This window comes from Ranitomeya variabilis, chromosome 3 (genome assembly GCF_051348905.1).
Source record: "Ranitomeya variabilis isolate aRanVar5 chromosome 3, aRanVar5.hap1, whole genome shotgun sequence".
Taxonomy (NCBI): Eukaryota; Metazoa; Chordata; class Amphibia; order Anura; family Dendrobatidae; genus Ranitomeya; species Ranitomeya variabilis.
Window position 1 is genome coordinate 674,977,484 of NC_135234.1, and position 24,494 is coordinate 675,001,977.

Genomic DNA, 24,494 nt, shown 5'->3' on the forward strand with positions numbered 1-24,494 from the left:
TCTCTCATGTCCTGGGAAAATTCCTTATTGTGTACCTTGATGACATTCTCATCTATTCATGTGACCGTGATACTCATTTAGAGCATGTTAGGCAGGTGTTACAGCTACTCAGAGAGAATAAGCTCTATGCTAAATTGGAGAAATGTGTATTTTCGGTTCAGGAGTTGCCTTTCTTGGGTTATATTGTATCCGCTTCTGGGTTTAAAATGGACGCCGCTAAGGTGCAAGCGGTGCTGCGTTGGGAACGGCCTGATAACCTAAAAGCGCTCCAGCGGTACCTTGGGTTTTCTAACTATTATAGAAAGTTTATCAAAAACTTTTCTACCATTGCTAAACCGCTCACTGACATGACAAAAAAAGGTACCGATTTCTCCGCCTGGTCTGAGCCTGCTGTGCGCGCATTCGAGTTTCTGAAGAACAGTTTTGCTTCAGCTCCCATTCTGGTGCAACCGGATGTATCGAAACCATTTACCGTGGAAGTCGATGCTTCTGATGTTGGAGTGGGGGCGGTGCTGTCTCAAGGCTCATCCTTGAGCGAGTTGCGTCCTTGCGCCTATTTCTCCAAGAAACTGTCGCCCGCCGAACGTAACTACGATATCGGCAACAGGGAGTTGTTGGCTATCAAGTTGGCTTTTGAGGAATGGCGACACTTCTTGGAGGGGTCGGTCCACCAGGTTACTGTTATTACTGACCATAAGAATTTGCTTTATTTGGAGTCAGCCAAGCATCTGTCCCCCAGGCAGGCTCGCTGGGCATTGTTTTTCATGCGGTTCAACTTTTTTGTTACTTATCGACCGGGTCTAAGAACACTAAGGCGGATGCTTTGTCCAGGTGTTTTCCGGGGGGAGAACCTCGGGAAGAACCGGTACCCATCCTCCAAAAAGGTGTAGTGGTCTCGGCTCTCACGACAGAGGTTGAGGCTGAGATTGCCGAGGCTCAGGAGGAAGTACCACCAGATTAACAAATCGTTTGTTACACTCCATCTTCGCCCAAAGATTTTGGCAGAGAATCATGATGCTGTCCTGGCTGGTCACCAGGGGTTAGGGGTACTTTGGAGTTGGTGTTGCGTCGGTTTTGGTGGCCCAAAATCTGACAGGACGTGGTCTCATACGTGTCAGCATGCACCACGTGCGCTAGGGCTAAGACGCCCTGCTCCCGTCCTGCTGGCACACTACTTCCTCTCGAGGTACCCAGTACGCCATGGACGGAGATCTCCATGGATTTTATCATGGACTTGCCCTCCTCAGCTGGGAACACGGTCATCTTGGTGATTGTTGATCGGTTCTCAAAAATGTCGCACTTTGTGTCTTTGCCTTCGTTGCATAACGCTAAGACTCTGGCTCAGGTATTTGTGCAGGAGGTGGTCAGACTTCACGGGGTCCCATCTGACATCGTGTCTGATAGGGGTACTCAGGTTGTGGCAAAATTTTGGAAAGCATTTTGCTCACGGCTGGGGATCAAGTTGTCGCATTCTTCTGCATTTCATCCTCAGTCAAATGGTCAGACCGAGCGTATGAACCAAAATTTGGAGCAGTACTTACGCTGTTTTGTTTCTGACAACCAGGAGGAGTGGTCGACGTTCCTTCCTTTGGCTGAGTTTGCCATAAATAATCACCGCCAGGAATCTTCTGGGGAGTCTCCGTTCTTTTGTGTTTACGGGCACCATCCTCAATTTTGTACTTTGAGTCAGGGGGGCTCTTCCGGCGTCCCGGAGGAGGACCTGTTAGGAGAACAACTGTCTTCTGTCTGGAGGAAAGTGAAACAGCGCCTGTTGAGCATGAGTGCAAGGTACAAACGTGTGGCTGACAGTAGACGTGTGCCAGGTCCGGTCCAGAGTGTGGGTGACTGGGTGTGGTTGTCCACAAAAAACATAAGACTCAAAATACCATCCCTTAAATTGGATCCTAGGTTTATTGGTCCGTTTAGGGTCGCCGCCATCATTTACCCGGTTGCCTATCGATTGGAGCTCCCTACGGTATATAAGATTCACAACGTGTTCCACAGATCGTTATTAAAAAAGGTGGTGGGTTCTGTGGACGCGGCGCCGATGCATCCTCCAGTCTTGGTGGATGGCAATTTAGAGTTTGAAGTCTCCAAGGTGGTTGACTCTCGAGTGGTGCTCCGCACGTTACAGTACCTGGTACACTGGCGTGGTTATGGGCCGGAGGAGAGGTCTTGGGTACCAGCCTCGGATATACATGCGGACCGGCTGGTCAGTATGTTTCACCGCTGCCATCCGGACAAGCCAGGTCCTATAAGTTGTGAGGGCCCTGGGGTCCCTCGTAGAAGGCGGGGTACTGTCATGTCGGATGCTGTTCACACTAGGGCGTCCGACAGACAGCGGTAATTCCTCATTCGTCCACTATATGCTCAGTGGCGCCGGCTAGATTGATCCAGATTGTCTGGGGTTAATCTGGCTGGTACTCGCGTTGGAGGTTTAGTCACGCCCATTGCCTTTAAATAGTTTTGCTGGGCTTTGGGCGTCGCCGGTTATAGCTTGTGTCTTGTGCCTGGTGATCTCGGTCTGGAGTGGTGGTCTAGGAGAGGAAATATCGTATCTGGTGGTGTATTATCCTTCGTTATATTTCTCCTTCCTATATTTGTATTGTTTTTCCCTGTGCACATTATAGTGTTTTCCTGTGTGTCTGCGGCGTGGTGTGTTTTTTAGTTTTCCCTGTCTGTGCTTTCTGTAGGGGTTGGTGAGAGGTCTTATCACTGGGTGGCGGGTGGAGGTTTCAGCTTAGTACTGAAACAGGACTCAGGGTCAGGCCTGGCAGCCCAGACATGCACACCTTCAGTGTAAACTCTGGGAGAGGGACAGACAGGGTTTCCCTAATTTGAGGGATATTGCAGAGACCCGGGTAATCTGCTGTAGTCTACCCAGTACCCCCGTGACACCACTCTTCCCTCCATCCATAATTAATGACGGTTTCGGTTCTGGTTTAGAAAAATGGCTTAGGTGATTCTAAGATTTATTATAATTGCATGAGGTACATGGCCACCATTCACTAATAGTTTCCTGGTGTTTTCCCTTCCCCACCTCTTTCACTTCCTTCCCCTCCCCTTACATTTCATTCCTACTACTGTTTTCATTGCTCTTTGTTTTTTTAGCATGTGGCTCATCATACTTTAGAAAAATAGTCACCCCTTATCTTTTTATATAGACTGTAGAAATGGTCATTTACTATGTTGATAAATAGATGATCTTTCTTATGTATCAATATTTACTGGCATATCTTGGTATCATTGACCATAGTTTACATTCCTCCGTGATTTGCATTCCTTTTTTTTTTTTAATGCACTTTTCACTAATAAAATATTAAAGTGTTGGTCCAGTACCTAAACCGTCCTTTCTAAATATCTATCTTTACACCCTAACCACTTTTGTAATTAACTTTATTATAAAATACCCTACATTTCCCCCTTTCTAGTCCCTAAATGTGTGTTGTTGTTTTTTTACTTCACTTCCTTGAGAAATTGCACACAGAACGTCACAGGAGGCTGGGGCTGCACTCACTTCTCTGCAGTGTATATTGTCCCTTCTGGAAGAGGATGTCATTAGGGGGCAGCACTGCAGTTATTTACTACAGATTCTTGCATCATTGCCCTCTGAAGGTATCCTGGTTTCATGACGTTGAGAGAAGCTATAAGAGGTGAAAGCAGTGCCTGTGCTCAGTTTCTGTCCCTGCCGATGCAGCTTCTAACTATGAAACTAGACACTTCACAGAGGGCGGAGATAGAAGCAGTGAGTGACACAGCTTCTATCACAGCTTTCAATCGAATTATCATCAGGGAGCAGTGATGGAAGCAGTGAGTGACACTGATGACGATTCATTTGAGGGTGATGCTAGAGGCTCTGGTGACGGCAATGATGTCACTTATTACTTCTAGCTCTGCCCCCTGGCAATGTCATTTTTCATGGTTTGAAGATGCCGCAAAGATAGAAGTAGAGTGCAGGCGCTGCACTTGGATCTCCCATATCGCCTATCACCATGAATCCACAACACCTCCAGAGAGCGGAGATGCAAGAAACTGTAGTAAGTAACTACAGCTCTGCCCCCTGATGACATCCTGTTCCATTCCAGAAGACGCTACAGGGAAGAGAGTTCAACCCAAGCCTCCTGTGATATCCTGCTTGTGACTCCTCTCAAATGAAATGCCACAGAAAGTATATATATAGCACATATAAGGATTAGCAAGATAAGGAAAAGTGTAGGGCATTTTAGCATAAAGCAAATTGCAAAAGTTATAGGGGTCTAAAAGCAATATTTAGAAGGGACATTTTTGGTATCCAATCGCCCCTTTATGTAAAAAATAAATATATACAGACATTGGTATGTGTTTGGCTACTTACATAGTTACATAGTTATTAAGGTTGAAGGAAGACTTTAAGTCCATCTAGTTCAACTCATAGCCTAACATGCCCTAACATGTTGATCCAGGGGAAGGTAAAAAAAACCCATGTGGTAAGAGTAAGCTCCACCATGGGGAAAAAAATTCCTTCCCGACCCCACATACGGCAATCAGACTAGTTCCCTGGATCAACGCCTTATCAAGGAATCTAATATATATACCCTGTAACATTATACTTTTCCAGAAAGGCATCCAGTCCCCTCTTAAATTTAAGTAATGAATCACTCATTACAACATCATACGGCAGAGAGTTCCATAGTCTCACTGCTAGTGTTGAGCGATACCGTCCAATACTTGAAAGTATCGGTATCGGAAAGTATCGGCCGATACCGGCAAAGTATCGGATCCAATCCGATACCGATACCCGATACCAATAGAAGTCAATGGGACTCAAGTATCGGATGGTATTCCTGATGGTTCCCAGGGTCTGAAGGAGAGGAAACTCTCCTTCAGGCCCTGGGATCCATATTAATGTGTAAAATAAAGAATTAAAATAAAAAATATTGCTATACTCACCTCTCCGACGCAGCCTGGACCTCACCGAGGGAACCGGCAGCGTTGTTTGCTTAAAATTCGTGCGTTTACTTCCTTACGTGAAGTCCCGGCTTGTGATTGGTCGCGTGCCGCCCATGTGGCCGCGACGCGACCAATCACAGCAAGCCGTGACGTAATTTTAGGTCCTTCAGGATTTTAAAATTACGTTCTGGCTTGTGATTGGTCGCGTCGCGGTCACATGGGCGATGCGACCAATCACAAGCCGTGACGTCACGGGAGGCAGGAAACGCGCGCATTTTAAAATTACGTCACGGCTTGTGATTGGTTGCGTGCCGCCCATGTGACCGCGACGCGACCAATCACAGCAAGCCGTGACGTAATTTCAGGTCCTGAATGCAGAATTAGGCATACAGGACCTGAAATTACGTCACGGCTTGCTGTGATTGGTCGCGTCGCGGTCACATGGGCGGCACGCAACCAATCACAAGCCGTGACGTAATTTTAAAATGCGCGCGTTTCCTGCCTCCCGTGACGTCACGGCTTGTGATTGGTCGCGTCGCCCATGTGACCGCGACGCGACCAATCACAAGCCGGAACGCAATTTTAAAATCCTGAATGCCTAGAATTAGGCATTGAGGACCTGAAAATTACGTCACGGCTTGCTGTGATTGGTCGCGTCGCGGCCACATGGGCGGCACGCGACCAATCACAAGCCGTGACGTCACGGAAGGAAGTAAACGCGCGCATTTTAAGCAAAGAACGCTGCCGGTTCCCTCGGTGAGGTCCAGGCTGCGTCGGAGAGGTGAGTATAGCAATATTTTTTATTTTAATTCTTTATTTTACACATTAATATGGATCCCAGGGCCTGAAGGAGAGTTTCCTCTCCTTCAGACCCTGGGAACCATCAGGGATACCGTCCGATACTTGAGTCCCATTGACTTGTATTGGTATCAGGTATCGGTATCGGATTAGATCCAATACTTTGCCGGTATCGGCCGATACTTTCCGGTACCGATACTTTCAAGTATCGGACGGTATCGCTCAACACTAGTAATAACCTATCTTGGTATGGCAGACCCCCCAGTCCTCTAATAACCTTGGTCGCTCTTCTCTGCACCCGCTCCAGTTCAGCTATGTCTTTCTTATACACCGGAGACCAGAACTGTGCACAGTATTCTAAGTGTGGTCGCACTAGTGACTTGTATAGAGGTAAAATTATGTTCTCCTCATGAGCATCTATGCCTCTTTTAATGCATCCCATTATTTTATTTGCCTTTGTAGCAGCTGCCTGACACTGGCCACTGAATATGAGTTTGTCATCCACCCATACACCCAGGTCTTTTTCATTGACGGTTTTGCCCAGAGTTTTAGAATTAAGCACATAGTTATACATTTTATTACTTCTACCCAAGTGCATGACCTTACATTTATCCCCATTAAAGCTCATTTGCCATTTATCAGCCCAAGCTTCTAGTTTACATAAATCATCCTGTAATATAAAATTGTAGTCCTCTGTATTGATTACCCTGCAGAGTTTAGTGTCATCTGCAAATATTGAAATTCTACTCTGAATGCCCCCTACAAGGTCATTAATAAATATGTTAAAAAGAAGAGGGCCCAATACTGACCCCTGTGGTACCCCACTGCTAACCGCGACCCAGTCTGAATGTGCTCTATTAATAACCACCCTTTGTTTCCTATCCCTGAGCCAGCTCTCAACCCACTTGCACATATTTTCCCCTATCCCCATTATTCTCATTTTATGTATCAACTTTTTATGTGGCACCGTATCAAAAGCTTTTGAAAAGTCCATATACACTACATCTACTGGGTTCCCTTGGTCCAGTCCGGAACTTACCTCTTCATAGAAGCTGATCAAATTAGTCTGACATGAACGGTCCCTAGTATACCCGTGCTGATACTGGGTCATGAGGTTATTCCTCTTCAGATACTCCAGTATAGCATCCCTTAGAATGCCCTCCAGGATTTTACCCACAGTAGAGGTTAAGCTTACTGGCCTATAATTTCCGACTTCAGTTTTTGTCCCCTTTTTGAATATTGGCACCACATTTGCTATACGCCAGTCCTGTGGTACAGACCCTGTTATTATGGACTCTTTAAAGATTAAAAATAATGGTCTATCAATGGCTGTACTTAATTCCTGCAGTACTCGGGGGTGTATCCCATCCGGGCCCAGAGATTTGTCAATTTTTGTGATTTTTAGACGCCGCTGTACTTCCTGCTGGGTTAAGCAGGTAACATTTAATTGGGAATTTTTAGCACTAGTCATATTGGCTGCCATGGGATTTTCTTTTGTAAATACTGATGGAAAAAAGTCATTTAGCATATTGGCTTTTTCCTCCTCATCCACCATTTCACCCAGACTATTTTTAAGGGGGCTAACACTATCATTTTTTAGTTTCTTACTATTTGTGTAGTTAAAGAATATTTTGGGGTTATTTTTGCTCTCTCTGGCAATGAGTCTCTCTGTCTCAATCTTTGCTGCCTTGATTTGCTTTTTACAGAATTTATTTAATTTTTTGTATTTATTTAATGCCTCCTCACTACCTACTTCCTTTAATTCTCTAAATGCTTTCTTTTTGTCACTTATTGCGCCCCTTACAGCTCTATTTAGCCATATTGTTTTCCTCCTATTTCTAGTATGTTTATTCCCATACGGTATATACTGTGCACAGGTCCTATCCAGGATGCTAATAAACGTCTCCCATTTTCTTTGTGTACTTTTATGTCTCAGGATATCATCCCAGTTAATTGCACCAAGATCCTCTCTCATCCGTTGGAAATTTGCCCTCCTGAAGTTTAGTGTCCTTGTCACCCCTCTACTACACAACTTATTAAAGGAGACATGAAAACTTATTATTTTGTGATCACTATTCCCCAAGTGACCCCCAACCCTTATATTTGATATGCGGTCTGGCCTGTTGGTTAATATTAGGTCTAGCAGTGCCCCCCTTCTTGTTGGGTCCTGAACCAGTTGTGAAAGGTAATTGTCTCTCATAGTTGTCAAAAACCGATTACCTTTACTGGAATTCCAGGTTTCTGTTCCCCAATCTATTTCAGGGTAGTTGAAGTCCCCCATAATAATGACTTCTCCTTGAGTCGCAGCTTCATCTATTTGCTTTACGAGGATATTCTCCATTGCTTCCATTATTTTTGGAGATTTATAACAAACCCCTATCAGTAATTTATTATTTTTCCCCCTCCCCTTATCTCCACCCACAGGGACTCTACATTTTCATTAGATTCACCTATATTATCACGCAGGATGGGTTTTAAGGTCGATTTTACATACAGACACACCCCACCCCCTCGCTTATCTGTACGGTCATTTCTGAAAAGGCTATAGCCCTGTAAGTTAACAGCCCAGTCATGGCTCTCATCCAGCTATGTTTCAGATATCCCCACCATGTCATAATTATGTTCCAACATAACATTAGTTCTAATTCGTCCATTTTGTTGGCGAGGCTTCTGGCATTAGTATACATGCACTTGATGTTCCTCTCTGTACCTCTATTCTTTCTTAAATTACTAACTGTTCTAACCCCACCCCCCATGCCACCGCCACCCCCAACTTCCTTATTTGTGCCCAGGTCTCTATCTGCACTATCTTCCCCTCCTATAAAATGAATACCCTCCCCCCCAATCCCTAGTTTAAACACTCCTCCAACCTTCTAGCCATTTTGTCCCCCAGCACAGCTGCACCTTCCCCATTGAGGTGCAGCCCATCCCTAGCGTAGAGCCTGTAGCCAACTGAGAAGTCGGCCCAGTTCTGCAGGAACCCAAACCCCTCCTTCCTACACCAATTCTTGAGCCACTTATTAACCTCCCTAATCTCCAGTTGCCTCTCTGGCGTGGCACGTGGTACAGGCAGTATTTCGGAAAATACCACGTTGGAGGTCCTTGCTTTCAGCTTGCAGCCTAATTCCCTGAAATCATCTTTAAGGACCTTCCACCTACCTCTAACTTTGTCATTTGTGCCAATGTGCACAATGACCGCTGGGTCCTCACCAGCCCCTCCCAGTAATCTGTCCACCCGATCAGCGATGGGTCGGACTCGAGCGCCAGGTAGGCAGCACACCGTTCGACGATCCCTGTCTTTGTGACAGATTGCCCTATCTGTTCCCCTAATAATTGAGTCCCCCACTACCAGCACCTGTCTGGCCTGCCCTGCTCTTCTATTTCCCTCCTTACTGGAGCAGTCACTCCTCCGGCTTTCAGAGGACATGCCTGGCTGCAGCAGTGCTACCCCTGTACTGGTACCCCCCTTATCTGCCAACTTAGCAAACTTATTGGGGTGAGCCAGATCAGGACTAGCCTCCCTGGCACTCTTCCCTCTACCCCGCTTTCTGAATGTCACCCAGCTACCTACTTCACTGTCCTGCAGCTCCATCCTACCATCCCCCTCCTCATCTATCCCATTGAGCGTCTGCTCAGTGAGCAGAAGACTCCTCTCCATATTGTCTATGGATCTCAGTGTTGCCAGCTGCACATTTAGATCCAGAATCTGGGATTCCAAATGCACAACGTGCTCACATCTCGCACAGCAGTATGCACCCTCAACCGGCTGATCAAGGATTGCATACATGTGGCAAGATGTGCACTGGATGGCATTAACAATAGTGGAGTACATTTCCTAATGGGAATTGCACCACACAGAAATGTTAAATAAAAATTAAATACAAGTATTAATTAAAAACAGACAGCAATTCCTCCCTTGGAAACTCCCTGATTCCAAAGTCACTGAATCACAAGTCACACTTACCGCTGTCCACACTTACGCTCAGGTCACACTCAGCTCGCTCACACTCGCTGTGCTGAAGATTTATAGATTTTATTTTTTTTTCCTCTATTTCCCTTCAACAACAAGCCACCTTGCTGTTCAGATGCACTTCCAAAAAGGACTTGAGCCCCAAACAGCTGCCCCTTATAAACCCTTGATTATGACCGCCCACCCTAAGTTAACCCCTTATGAATATAACTACTCCGAATTCAGCAACTCACACAAATTCACACAGGTATTTGTTAAAGGCCTTGCCAATATCAAAGCCCTATCCAGAATTTAAAAAAAGAATGAGAATGTTAAATAAAAAAAAGATGCATATTTTGTGCAAATCAGGCATGTGCCAAAATGTCAACTTTTTTCTGCCAAAAAACTGTAACAACTAAATTTTTTTGCACCTTGTTAACTGGCCCATATTGTTTGATAACTGATCCTGAAGTGCCTTGTATTTTTGGATCGAGAACATACTGCACTCTAGATTTCTTTCCGTCACTTTATGCTCCATCCTTTTATTTTAAATGAAAAAAGGCCCAAGATTGTACAAAATAATACAATCATTTATCTCTGTGACAGTGAGAAGGAAGCAATAGATCTGGAGCTCCAATGCAGAAGTGTTCTCACTCCTATGAATAGTATGAAATAACAGAAATTTGGACCTATGGTATTTGGACAAAAAAAACTCAAAATTCTTTTTCATCTAAGCTGAACCTAACTTTTTACTTTTATATTTTCCAGCTATAATATTGTCTGTTCCTTTTGTACAATTATTTCTTATTTTTGAAAGCTCAGTTACAAAAAGTGGAGCTCCCGGCAGCAAAACGTCTCTGTGCAACCCCCCAAGCCAATATCTGCTACTGGGCATTTACGACCATTGGCATATCTTACATACCGTTGTTTCACAGCAAACATTCCCTGGGGTATACATAACAACCTGGTGTTGAAATCCTTCTGGGAAAAAAGCCGCAATGTTACTTACCATAGTGTTCTGGGAACAACAGCTCAGCCTAGGGGGGAGTCATTCAAGTTAACACCACACGTTTTTTTTCACCTTATAATTATTTCTGTGCAATTATGTATATCAAAGATGAAGACTCAAGATATGTTCCATACGCTGTAGCTATTGAACCCCTGTGTAGCTGTACTAATTAATCTGCATGTCGTCCCATGTGAAGAACAATATTTTATCACAGTAACATAAAATTTTAGGCCATAGTTCCATACATCTGAACCCTCCTTATCAGACTTTTTGTGTCTGAACTGATGACAACTGATGGCAAAATAACAGCAGCTGTCATCAAGCTTTTTTTTTCCAGTTTTTACTGCAAAACCGTTGAGGTCTAGTTTCCTCTTTCCATCTCGCTTTTTTGCCCTATATGCACCTCAGGCAGCGGCTTATCTCCCACGGGAATATAGGATGGGTTATGTTCATATACATGTCCAATCCCTCTTTTCTACATCTTTAGTTAGGGACAGTCATGATGCTCCAATACACATTTGACAGTTGATTACACGTTTGATATATCACTGCTCCCATTCGCTTCCAAACTCCTGGAGCAGCACGTCCACGCTGAACTTTCCTCCCACCTCTCATCTAACTTGGCAATCTACAATCTGGTTTCCGCCCCCCATCACTTAACTGAGACAGCCCTGGCCAAAATCACTAATGACCTACTTACAGCCAAAGCTAACAGACAATACTCTGTATTGCTTCTCTAGACCTGTCCTCTGCTTTTGACACAGTTGACCACTGCCTCCTACTACAGATCCTCTCCTCCTTTGGCATCAAAGACCTCACCCTATCCTGTATCTCCTCCTACCTTTCCAACCGCACATTCATTCATTTATGCTGATGACACTGAGATCTACCTTTCTGGCCCAGATGTCACCTCTCTGCTGTCCTGAATCCCGGAGTGTCTATCAGACATATTCTCCTTCTTCTCCTCTCGCTTCCTCAAACTCTATGTGGACAAATCTGAACTCATCATCTTTCCTCCATCTCATAGATCTTCCATACCTGACTTATCTATCGCAATTAATGACATCACACTTTCCCCTGTACCGGAAGTCCGCTGCTTCGGAGTAAGCCTTGACACTGCCCTGTCCTTCAAACCGCACATCCAAGCTCTTTCCACCTCCTGTCGCCTCCAGCTCAAAAATATCTCCAGAATCCGTCCTTTCCTCAACCGTCAATCTACTAAAATGCTTGTGCATGCCCTCATCATCTCCCGCCTTGACTACTGCATCATCCTTTTCTGTGGCTTCCCTGCTAACACCCTTGCACCTCTCCAGTCCATCCTTAACTCTGCTGCCCGACTAATTCATCTCTCTCCTCGCTACTCCTCCGCTTCCCCCCTCTGCAAATCTCTTCACTGGCTCCCATTCCCTCAGCGTATCCAGTTCAAATGACTAATACTGACCTACAAAACGCCATCCATAACCTGTCTCCTCCATATATCTCTGAACTAATCTCCCGATATCTTCCCTCACGTAATCTCAGGTCCTCTCAAGACCTCCTTCTCTCCTCCACACTTATTCGCTCCTCACCCAACTGCCTCAAAGACTTCTCCAGAATATCCCCCATCCTCTGGAATTCTTTGCCCCAACACATCCGACTATCAATCACATTCGAATCCTTCAGACGGAACCTGAAAACCCACCTCTTTAGGAAAGCCTACAGCCTGCACTGACCCCGCTGCCTCCTCACCACTACTGAAGCTACCGCATCACCAACACCGGAGCTCCTACAACCCTCAACCTATTGTCTCCATCCCCACCATCCTGTAGAATGTAAGTCTGCAAGGGCAGAGTCCTCGCCCCTCTATATCAGTCTGTCATTGTAAGTTTGCTTACTGTAAAGGTACCTTCACACGAAATGACATCGCTAGCGATCCGTGACGTTGCAGCGTCCTGGCTAGCGATATCGTTTCGTTTGACACGCAGCAGCGATCAGGATCCTGCTGTGATGTCGCTGGTCGCTGAATAAAGTCCAGAACTTTATTTGGTCGTCCGATCGCTGTGTATCGTTGTGTTTGAAAGCAAAAGCAACGATACCAGCGATGTTTTACACTGGTAACCAGGGTAAACATCGGGTTACCAAGCCCAGGGCCGCGCTTAGTAACCCGATGTTTACCCTGGTTACCAGCGTAAAAGTTAAAAAAAAAAAAACAGTACATGCTCACCTGCTCGTCCTCCAGCGTCTGCTTCCTGACACTTACTGAGCTCCGGCCCTAAAGTGAAAGTGAAAGCACAGCGGTGACGTCACCGCTGTGCTGTTAGGGCCGGAGCTCAGTCAGTGTCAGGAAGCAGACGCTGGGGGACGCGCAGGTGAGTATGTACTGTTTGTTTTTTTTACTTTTACGCTGGTAACCAGGGTAAACATCGGGTTACTAAGCGCGGCCCTGCGCTTAGCAACCCGATGTTTACCCTGGTTACCCGGGGACCTCGGCATCGTTGGTCGCTGGAGAGCGGTCTGTGTGACAGCTCTCCAGCGATCAAACAGCGACGCTGCAGCGATCGGCATCGTTGTCGCTATCGCTGCAGCGTCGCTTCGTGTGAAGGTACCTTAAGTGATATCTGTAATTTGTATGTAACCCCTTCTCATGTACAGCACCATGGAATCAATGGTGCTATATAAATAAATAATAATAAATATGTAAGGCTAGCAAATCTATAGCGCTGTCTATAAAAATGAATACTTTTTTGTGATTTATATATATAATTGCTATGTAAGTTGAATAATATGTTATATTACGAATTTAGTGGGGTCTTTTTTTCTAATTTTTCACATTGATTTTCACTCTCACTCACACAGGTCTCATCTTACATTGTTGTATTTTCCTTTGTTTTCCTACTTTCAGGTTTACTCCTAGTTTTTACACATGTACGATGCCCAGGGCAGTGGTCAGGGGGAAGCTGCTGCTTGTCCAGACCCTGGAAATCCCACAAATAAACATTGTCACTTCAGGCTGGAGGCCTCCGCTACGTGCACATTTTTTGGTCCAGGATCAGCCGCGCACACTTCAGGGGACACCCGATTCGTTATAACAAACTGAACTTTACTGGACAGTTCAGGTACAACAGTCTTTAACACACAGTTTAATGCACACCCCCCTCCAGTTCCACTTTCATCAATCATCATTTCAAGCCTCTGCTTTCATTCAGCTTGGATTATCCCTACACTTGATCCTCCTGTCAGCCCCAGGGATTTCCCATTCAGCCCCACAGCACTCCTGAGATCCGGAATGTTTCCTTCACATGGTTCCCTGTTGTGAATTAGACTTTTTTGGCTCCCTCTTGTGGTCACTAGTGATATGACTCTGGGATTGTCTTTCCTCAGTTTGGCACCCACCTGGGTCGTTAGTCCAGGGGTGTTGCTATATAAACTTCCTGGTTTCTCAGTCCAGTGCCTGGCATCGTTGTAATCAGTTCCTTTCTGTTTGCTCCTGTCTACTGGTCTTGGATCTTGCAAAATTAAGCTAAGTCCTGCTTCCTTGTTTTTTGGTTATTTGCTTTGCTTTTATTTTTTGTCCAGCTTGTACTAAATGTGATTCCTGATTTTGCTGGAAGCTCTAGGGGGCTGGTGTTCTCCCCCCGGGCCGTTAGACGGTTCGGGGGTTCTTGAATATCCAGCGTGGAAATTTTGATAGGGTTTTTGCTGACCATATAAGTCATCTTACTATATTCTGCTATTAGTCAGTGGGCCTCTCTTTGCTAAATATCTAGTTCATTCTTACGTTTGTCTTTTCTCCTTACCTCACCGTTATTATTTGTTGGGGGCTTGTATCCAACTTTTGGGGTCTTTTCTCTGGAGGCAAGAAAGGTCTATCTTTTCCCTTCTAGGGTTAGTTAGTTCTCCGGCTGGCGCGAGACGTCTAGAACCAACGTAGGCACGTTCCCCGGCTGCTGCTATTTGTGGTGCTAGGATTAGATATATGGTCAGCCCAGTTACCACTGCCCTATGAGCTTGTTTTTTGTGTTTGCAGACTTGGTATGTACTTTTGAGACCCTCTGCCATTGGGGTCATAACAGTATGCCAGGCCAAGGTTGAATGTTTAATGCATTGCAGAAGTGGGATTACAAGAAAGGAAAGTCTGAGTTTTTTTTTTTTTTTTTCTTTCCTCTCTTTTTTCCTCCCCTTTACCTCTGAGTGGCTTGTGCTTGCTGCAGACATGAATGTCCAAACTTTGATTACAAGTGTGGATCAGCTTGCTGCTCGTGTGCAGGGCATACAAGATTTTGTTACCAGTAGTCCAATGTCTGAACCTAAAATACCTATTCCTGAACTGTTCTCTGGAGACCGATTTAAGTTTAGGAATTTCAGGAATAATTGTAAATTGTTTCTATCTCTGAGACCCTGTTCATCTGGAGACTCAGCTCAGCAAGTAAAAATTGTTATCTCTTTCTTACGGGGCGACCCTCAGGATTGGGCCTTCTCGCTAGCGCCAGGAGATCCGGCATTGGCAAATATTGATGCGTTTTTTCTGGCGCTCGGATTGCTTTACGAGGAACCCAATCTTGAAATTCAGGCAGAAAAAGCCTTGCTGGCTATTTCTCAGGGTCAGGATGAAGCTGAAGTGTATTGCCAAAAATTTCGGAAATGGTCCGTGCTTACTCAGTGGAATGAGTGTGCTCTGGCCGCAAATTTCAGAAATGGCCTTTCTGAAGCCATTAAGAATGTGATGGTGGGTTTCTCCATTCCTACAGGTCTGAATGATTCCATGGCGCTGGCTATTCAAATTGACGGGCGTTTGCGGGAGCGCAAAGCCGCGAATCCTCTGGTGGTGTTGTCTGAACAAACACCTGATTTAATGCAATGTGGTAGAATTCAGACTAGAAATGAACGGAAAAATCATAGACGTCAGAATGGGTTGTGTTTTTACTGTGGTTATTCTACACATGTTATATCAGCATGCTCTAAACGCCTAACTAGGGTTGTTAGTCCTGTCGCCATTGGTAATTTGCAACCTAAATTTATTTTGTCTGTGACTTTAATTTGCTCATTGTCCTCCTACCCTGTTATGGCGTTTGTGGATTCAGGTGCTGCCCTGAGTCTTATGGATCTGTCGTTTGCCACGCGCTGTGGTTTTGTTCTTGAGCCGTTGGTAAATCCTATCCCTCTTAGAGGTATTGATGCTACGCCATTGGCGGAAAATAAACTGCAGTTTTGGACACAGGTAACCATGTGCATGACTCCTGAACATCGGGAGGTGATTCGTTTTCTTGTTCTGCATAAAATGCATGATTTGGTCGTTTTGGGTCTGCCATGGTTACAGACCCATAATCCAGTCTTGGATTGGAAGGCAATGTCTGTGTCAAGTTGGGGCTGTCAGGGAATTCATGGTGATTCCCCGCCGGTGTCTATTGCTTCCTCTACTCCTTCGGAAGTTCCTGAGTATTTGTCTGATTACCAGGATGTATTCAGCGAGTCCAGGTCCAGTGCTCTTCCTCCTCATAGGGACTGTGACTGCGCTATAGATTTGATTCCAGGTAGTAAATTTCCTAAGGGAAGATTATTTAATCTGTCTTTACCTGAGCATACCGCAATGCGTTCGTATATCAAGGAATCTCTGGAGAAGGGGCATATCCGTCCATCCTCTTCCCCTCTTGGTGCGGGATTCTTTTTTGTGGCCAAGAAGGACGGGTCTTTGAGACCTTGTATTGACTATCGGCTTCTGAATAAAATCACTGTTAAATTTCAGTATCCTTTGCCTCTGTTGTCGGACTTGTTTGCCCGGATTAAAGGTGCCAAGTGGTTCACCAAGATAGATCTTCGTGGTGCGTACAACCTTGTGCGCATAAAGCAAGGAGATGAATGGAAAACTGCATTTCATACGCCCGAAGGTCATTTTGAGTACTTGGTGATGCCTTTCGGGCTCTCTAATGCTCCTTCAGTGTTTCAGTCCTTTATGCATGATATTTTCCGGAAGTATCTGGATAAATTTATGATTGTTTATCTGGATGATATTCTGGTTTTTTCTGATGATTGGGACTCGCATGTAGAGCAGGTCAGGATGGTGTTTCAGGTTTTGCGTGAGAATGCTTTGTTTGTTAAGGGCTCAAAGTGTCTCTTTGGAGTACAGAAGGTTCCCTTTTTGGGTTTTATTTTTTCCCCTTCTGCGGTGGAGATGGACCCAGTCAAGGTCCGAGCTATTCATGATTGGACTCGGCCCACGTCAGTTAAGAGTCTTCAGAAGTTCTTGGGTTTTGCTAACTTCTACCGTCGTTTTATCGCTAATTTTTCTAGCGTTGTTAAACCTTTGACGGATATGACCAAGAAAGGTTCTGATGTTGCTAACTGGGCTCCTGCAGCCGTGGAAGCCTTTCAAGAGTTGAAGCGCCGGTTTACTTCGGCGCCTGTTTTGTGCCAGCCTGATGTCTCACTTCCCTTTCAGGTTGAAGTGGATGCTTCTGAGATTGGGGCAGGGGCCGTTTTGTCGCAGAGAGGCCCTGGTTGCTCTGTAATGAGACCATGTGCTTTTTTCTCTAGGAAGTTTTCGCCTGCTGAGCGGAATTATGATGTTGGCAATCGGGAGTTGTTAGCCATGAAGTGGGCATTTGAGGAGTGGCGTCATTGGCTCGAGGGTGCTAAGCATCGTGTGGTGGTCTTGACTGATCACAAAAATCTGATGTATCTCGAGTCTGCTAAATGCCTGAATCCTAGACAGGCCCGCTGGTCATTGTTTTTCTCCCGTTTTGACTTTGTGGTCTCGTATTTACCAGGTTCAAAGAATGTGAAGGCTGATGCTCTTTCAAGGAGCTTTGTGCCTGACTCTCCTGGAGTCGCAGAACCAGTTGGTATTCTCAAAGAGGGAGTTATCCTGTCAGCCATTTCTCCGGATTTGCGACGTGTGTTGCAGAGATTTCAGGCTGGTAGACCTGACTCTTGTCCACCTGACAGACTGTTTGTTCCTGATAAGTGGACCAGCAGAGTCATTTCCGAGGTTCATTCCTCGGTGTTGGCAGGGCATCCGGGAATTTTTGGCACCAGAGATCTGGTGGCTAGGTCCTTTTGGTGGCCTTCCTTGTCACGGGATGTGCGGTCATTTGTGCAGTCCTGTGGGACTTGTGCTCGAGCTAAGCCTTGCTGTTCTCGTGCCAGCGGGTTGCTCTTGCCCTTGCCTGTCCCGAAGAGGCCTTGGACACACATTTCCATGGATTTCATTTCAGATCTTCCGGTGTCTCAGGGCATGTCTGTCATCTGGGTGGTATGTGATCGCTTTTCCAAGATGGTCCATTTGGTATCTTTGCCTAAGCTGCCTTCCTCTTCCGATCTGGTTCCTTTGTTCTTTCAGAATGTGGTTCGTTTACACGGCATTCCTGAGAATATTGTGTCTGACAGAGGATCCCAGTTTGTTTCCAGGTTCTGGCGATCCTTTTGTGCTAAGATGGGCATTGATTTGTCGTTTTCGTCTGCCTTTCATCCTCAGACTAATGGACAAACAGAGCGAACTAATCAGACTCTGGAGGCTTATTTGAGGTGTTTTGTTTCTGCAGATCAGGATGATTGGGTGACCTTCTTGCCGTTGGCTGAGTTTGCCCTTAATAATCGGGCTAGTTCCGCTACTTTGGTTTCGCCATTTTTTTGCAACTCTGGTTTCCATCCTCGTTTTTCCTCGGGACATGTGGAGCCTTCTGACTGTCCTGGGGTAGATTCCGTGGTGGATAGGTTGCAGCGGATCTGGAATCATGTGGTGGACAACTTGAAGTTGTCACAGGAGAAGGCTCAGCGTTTTGCCAACCGCCGCCGCGGTGTGGGTCCCCGACTTCGTGTTGGGGATTTGGTATGGCTGTCTTCTCGATTTGTTCCTATGAAGGTCTCCTCTCCTAAATTTAAGCCTCGCTTCATCGGTCCTTACAAGATATTGGAAATCCTTAATCCTGTGTCCTTTCGCTTGGATCTTCCGGTGTCGTTTGCCATTCACAACGTGTTCCATAGGTCTTTGTTGCGGCGGTACGTTGTACCTGTGGTTCCTTCTGTTGAGCCTCCTGCTCCGGTGTTGGTTGAGGGCGAGTTGGAGTACGTGGTGGAGAAGATCTTGGATTCTCGTCTCTCCAGGCGGAGGCTTCAGTATCTGGTCAAGTGGAAGGGCTATGGTCAGGAGGATAATTCCTGGGTGGTTGCCTCTGATGTGCATGCGGCCGATTTAGTTCGTGCCTTTCACGCTGCTCATCCTGATCGCCCTGGTGGTCTTGGTGAGGGTTCGGTGACCCCTCCTTAAAGGGGGGGGTACTGTTGTGAATTAGACTTTTTTGTCTCCCTCTTGTGGTCACTAGTGATATGACTCTGGGATTGTCTTTCCTCAGTTTGGCACCCACCTGGGTCGTTAGTCCAGGGGTGTTGCTATATAAACTTCCTGGTTTCTCAGTCCAGTGCCTGGCATCGTTGTAATCAGTTCCTTTCTGTTTGCTCCTGTCTACTGGTCTTGGATCTTGCAAAATTAAGCTAAGTCCTGCTTCCTTGTTTTTTGGTTATTTGCTTTGCTTTTATTTTTTGTCCAGCTTGTACTAAATGTGATTCCTGATTTTGCTGGAAGCTCTAGGGGGCTGGTGTTCTCCCCCCGGGCCATTAGACGGTTCGGGGGTTCTTGAATATCCAGCGTGGAAATTTTGATAGGGTTTTTGCTGACCATATAAGTCATCTTACTATATTCTGCTATTAGTCAGTGGGCCTCTCTTTGCTAAATATCTAGTTCATTCTTACGTTTGTCTTTTCTCCTTACCTCACCGTTATTATTTGTTGGGGGCTTGTATCCAACTTTTGGGGTCTTTTCTCTGGAGGCAAGAAAGGTCTATCTTTTCCCTTCTAGGGTTAGTTAGTTCTCTGGCTGGCGCGAGACGTCTAGAACCAACGTAGGCACGTTCCCCGGCTGCTGCTATTTGTGGTGCTAGGATTAGATATATGGTCAGCCCAGTTACCACTGCCCTATGAGCTGGTTTTTTCTGTTTGCAGACTTGGTATGTACTTTTGAGACCCTCTGCCATTGGGGTCATAACAGTTCCCCTTCCAGCTTCCTCTGTATGGAAGGGATTAAGGCACACCCCTCAGTGCCTAGGTTGAGCTGTAGACACCAGACATTACAGGAAGGTCCACAGGAAATTTGGTAAAACCTCATGCTGTTAGTCCACGTGCCTGCAGCCAACTGCAGCTTCAACCTGAACTTCACAGGAACCGCTCACTAACTCAGACTGAATAAGCCAGGAATGATTACCCTTCTTGCTTGACAAGCCTCTCCCCATGCTGGACTGTTCCCAAACATTTAACTGTATCTATTGGTGCACTCTGTTGCTGGGACTATCTAACCTTTTGCCTTCATTCCAGCACACAGCTTGCAGTACTTTCCTACATTAACACTATACTAATAATACTTATATGAACACACTAATAAGCCCAATAGTACCTATCTTAATCTATCTGTAACTACTCTGAGTCCTAAAGTTGCTATCTATCACTACCTAAATACTAACTTATATCCTCTTCTTTCCCTAAACCTGAGCTGAGTGTACCAGTTTACCTTAGGCATTACCAATACAGTATCCACACAGCAGCATCAGGACCTATAACACTCTAAACATTTAATTTTATACTATAAAAACACAATACAACCACATATTAATATTCACACTACAATTGTAGTCTTCAGTCCCTGTCACACCCTTACACATACACTATTTGGGACCTAAGATTTACATTGTCTTTATATCCCCATCCAGCAGGTTTTCACCTTATGTTGTTTTTTCCTTTGTATACCTACTTTTAGGTTTATTTCTAATTTTTGCACATACCATATGGGACCTATGATTTTTGCTGTCTTTATATACCCCTCTCACACATCTCATCACATATTGTTGCATTTTCACTTGTTTCCTACTTTTTAGTTTGAGTTCTAATTTTTGCACACTCTAAGGGATCTATAATTGTCATTGTCTTTATATCACCATCTAGCAGGTTTTCATACTGTATTATGTTGTTGCATTTTCCTTTTGTTTTCCTACTTTTCAGGTTTAGTTCTAATTTTTGGACATACCATATGGGACCTATGATTTTCGCTGTCTTTATATACCCTTCTCATAGGTCTCATCTTTTGTTTTTATATTTTGCTCTGTTTTTCTACTTTTTAGTTTATTTCTAGTTTTTGCACACAATATATAAGACCTATGATTTCTAATGTCTTCATGTTCTCCTCTCGTAGGTTTCATGTCATGCTGTTGTATTTTTCTTTGTTTTCCATCTTTTTAGGTTTGCTTCTAGTATTTGCACACACTATATGGGACCTATGATTTTCACTGTCTTTATAACCCCATCTAGCAGGATTTCATCTCATGCTGTTGTGTTTTCCTTTGTTTCCCTCCTTTTATTTGCCCTTATTTTCATGCCTTCCTCCCACTCAATATTTTATTTGTTCCTTTCCTAGGTTCCTTCCAGCCTCCCCCTCTCAGATTCCCCTGGCCAGACTCAGCACTGACAGCTTTAAGCTGCTCTGTGCACTGAGCGTCTGGCTGTGTTAATATGATTTATAAGGACAGTATAACACCAGGCACATTGCAGTCTGTCACTGCAGTCTCCCTGATTAAAATTCTGCTCCCTCCCCGACTGCAGCAAGCCACAAATGGAATATTCTACATAATTTCAGAAAATGCTTGTTTTTATCACCCATTTCTCCTGGATCAGGTGACCTGAGATTCAGCGCTTGTGACTCCCTTGCCGTACCTTGGCTTTTACTAGGTCACATTTACCAAGTCCCCAGACTATTTAATCACCAGCTTCTTAACAATTTTCATGCTGGAGCGATTTGCAAGACTAGACCGCGCCGACCCAGCTCAGAGAAGGTAGAAATTGTAAGAATGGCCAGCAATAAACATAAGACACGCTATAATACAGTGATATTATTACCATGCATGTCGATATAATTACTTTGGAAGTCAGAGGTCTTGCCTGATATATTGTAGGAGCGGGATAGTAATTACTGCCTCTCTTTTAAGAATTCTATTCAAAACACTATAAAGCGCTGCTTGTAAAATCATCTCATTGCGTTTCAGTGCAGGTTAAAGGGCTGAGGAGCCCCATACCAGATCAATAGAAACATGGCAGACCTGGCACACCGCAGCATTGTGATTCATTTCAATACACTTGTTTCACATTTTTATTTCACTACATGACAAATGCTTACTGAAATAGACTTGCATTATACACCAGACTTCCGTTTTTACTTGAGTGTTATAGTAAAGATGTCGCCTCCATAGTGTTTCAGAAGAATGGTGTAGAATATTTATGGCACATCCATGCTAGTTCCATGTAAATTGTCCATTTCATATAGTGATTATGTCAATCTGATGTTACTGTTTAATCAAGTAAGTCTGATAAAAGCTTGGGTAAGATAGCTACAGCTCTAAAAGTAAATGCAAACAAATAATGAGGGGAAAGGTATAGTGCATATAATCTTGATGCTTCAATTCAGCCATACACTCCCTGACAGAAGTTATGTCGCTTATCTATGTTATGTAAATAAAAGCTTATAACCTGACGTTAAATTCATCCATCAGTTGTATAAATTATTCTTTTGAAAGCTGAAACCCTTCGAAATGTGGTTTAGGTTAAGAAAATAAATTGGCATCGATGCAGAAATATTGATCAGTTAATGGACACAGAATGGTCAGATTTTGGCAAGACAAAAGTTTTGTCGCCCACAGAAAGTAATGTGATATTCAAACAAGTAATTAATTTAAAATACAAATATATATATATATATATATATATATATATACACTCACTGGCCACTTTATTAGGTACACCTGTCCAACTTCTTGTTAACACTTAATTTCTAATCAGCCAATCACATGGCGGCAACTCAGTGCATTTAGGCATGTAGACATGGTCAAGACAATCTCCTGCAGTTCAAACCGAGCATCAGTATGGGGAAGAAAGGTGATTTGAGTGCCTTTGAACGTGGCATGGTTGTTGGTGCCAGAAGGGCTGGTCTGAGTATTTCAGAAACTGCTGATCTACTGGGATTTTCACGCACAACCATCTCTAGGGTTTACAGAGAATGGTCCGAAAAAGAAAAAAAATCCAGTGAGCGGCAGTTCTGTGGGCGGAAATGCCTTGTTGATGCCAGAGGTCAGAGGAGAATGGGTAGACTGGTTCGAGCTGATAGAAAGGCAACAGTGACTCAAATCGCCACCCGTTACAACCAAGGTAGGCCTAAGAGCATCTCTGAACGCACAGTGCGTCGAACTTTGAGGCAGATGGGCTACAGCAGCAGAAGACCACACCGGGTACCACTCCTTTCAGCTAAGAACAGGAAACTGAGGCTACAATTTGTACAAGCTCATCGAAATTGGACAGTAGAAGATTGGAAAAACGTTGATTGGTCTGATGAGTCTCGATTTCTGCTGCGACATTCGGATGGTAGGGTCAGAATTTGGCGTAAACAACATGAAAGCATGGATCCATCCTGCCTTGTATGGAGCATCTTTGGGATGTGCAGCCGACAAATCTGCGGCAACTGTGTGATGCCATCATGTCAATATGGACCAAAATCTCTGAGGAATGCTTCCAGCACCTTGTTGAATCTATGCCACGAAGAATTGAGGCAGTTCTGAAGGCAAAAGGGGGTCCAACCCGTTACTAGCATGGTGTACCTAATAAAGTGGCCGGTGAGTGTATGTGTATATATATATATATATATATATATATATATATATATATATATATATATATATAGATATGTTGCATAACATTGGTGAATGAAGTTGTGGTGCTATTAAAGTCAGATTTAATATTTTGTGTGACTTCCATGAGCTTGAAGGACTGCATCCATGTGATTCAACAATGATTCATACAATTTATTAATGAAGTCATCAGGAATAGCAAAGAATGCAGTCTCACATGCCTCCCAGAGTTCATCTAGATTCTTTGGTTTTGTCTTCCAAGCTTCCTCCTTCATCCTACCCCAACCATGCTCAATGATGTTCATGTCTGGTGACTGGGCTGGCCAGTCCTTGAGCACCTTGATCTTTTTTGCCTGGAGGAACTTTGTTGTAGAGATGGATGTATGAGATGGAGCACCATCCTGCTGCAGAATTTGACCCCTTTTATGATTTGGAATATAAGATTTAGCTAATACTTCTTGATATTTTAAGCTATTGATATTGCCTTCCACCTTACTGAATGTAACCCCAGACCATGATCTCTCCACCACCAAATTTACCTGTTTTCTGGGTGTATTTTGGATCCGTACGGGCTCCAGTAGGTCTCCTGCAGTATTTGCAGCAGCTGTGGTGTAATTCTACTGAAGTTTCATCAGAGAAATCCACCTTCTGCCACTTTTCTGGTGTCCATCTGTTTAGCAGGCTGTGGGACTTTGCAATTGCCACACGGTTTCTTATTTGCCTTTTTTTTAGTGCTAGCTTCTGGGCACTGATTCGACCATGGAGGCCATTTCGAAACAAAATCCTACAAACTGTTCTAGTTGACACATGAACTTGAGGTGACCAGGCCCGTTGGAGCTCTGCTGCAGTGTAAGAGGGACTTGCTTTGGATTTTCTAACCAAGAAACGTTCCTCCTGAGCTGTTGTCTTGCTGGGTCTACCGGACCTGGGCTTGTCAACACACATCTCCAGTCTCTTCAAATCTTTTTTTAATTATTTGTACTTGACGCTGAGGCACATTAAAGGTGCCAGCCACCTCTGCAGTGGATCTGGTCTTCAGCCTCTTGATAATCCAGGCTTTGGTCACAGGGTGGATTTTTGGCATGTTGTCAGAGCTCAAGTTGCAGTTCAAGTGAAG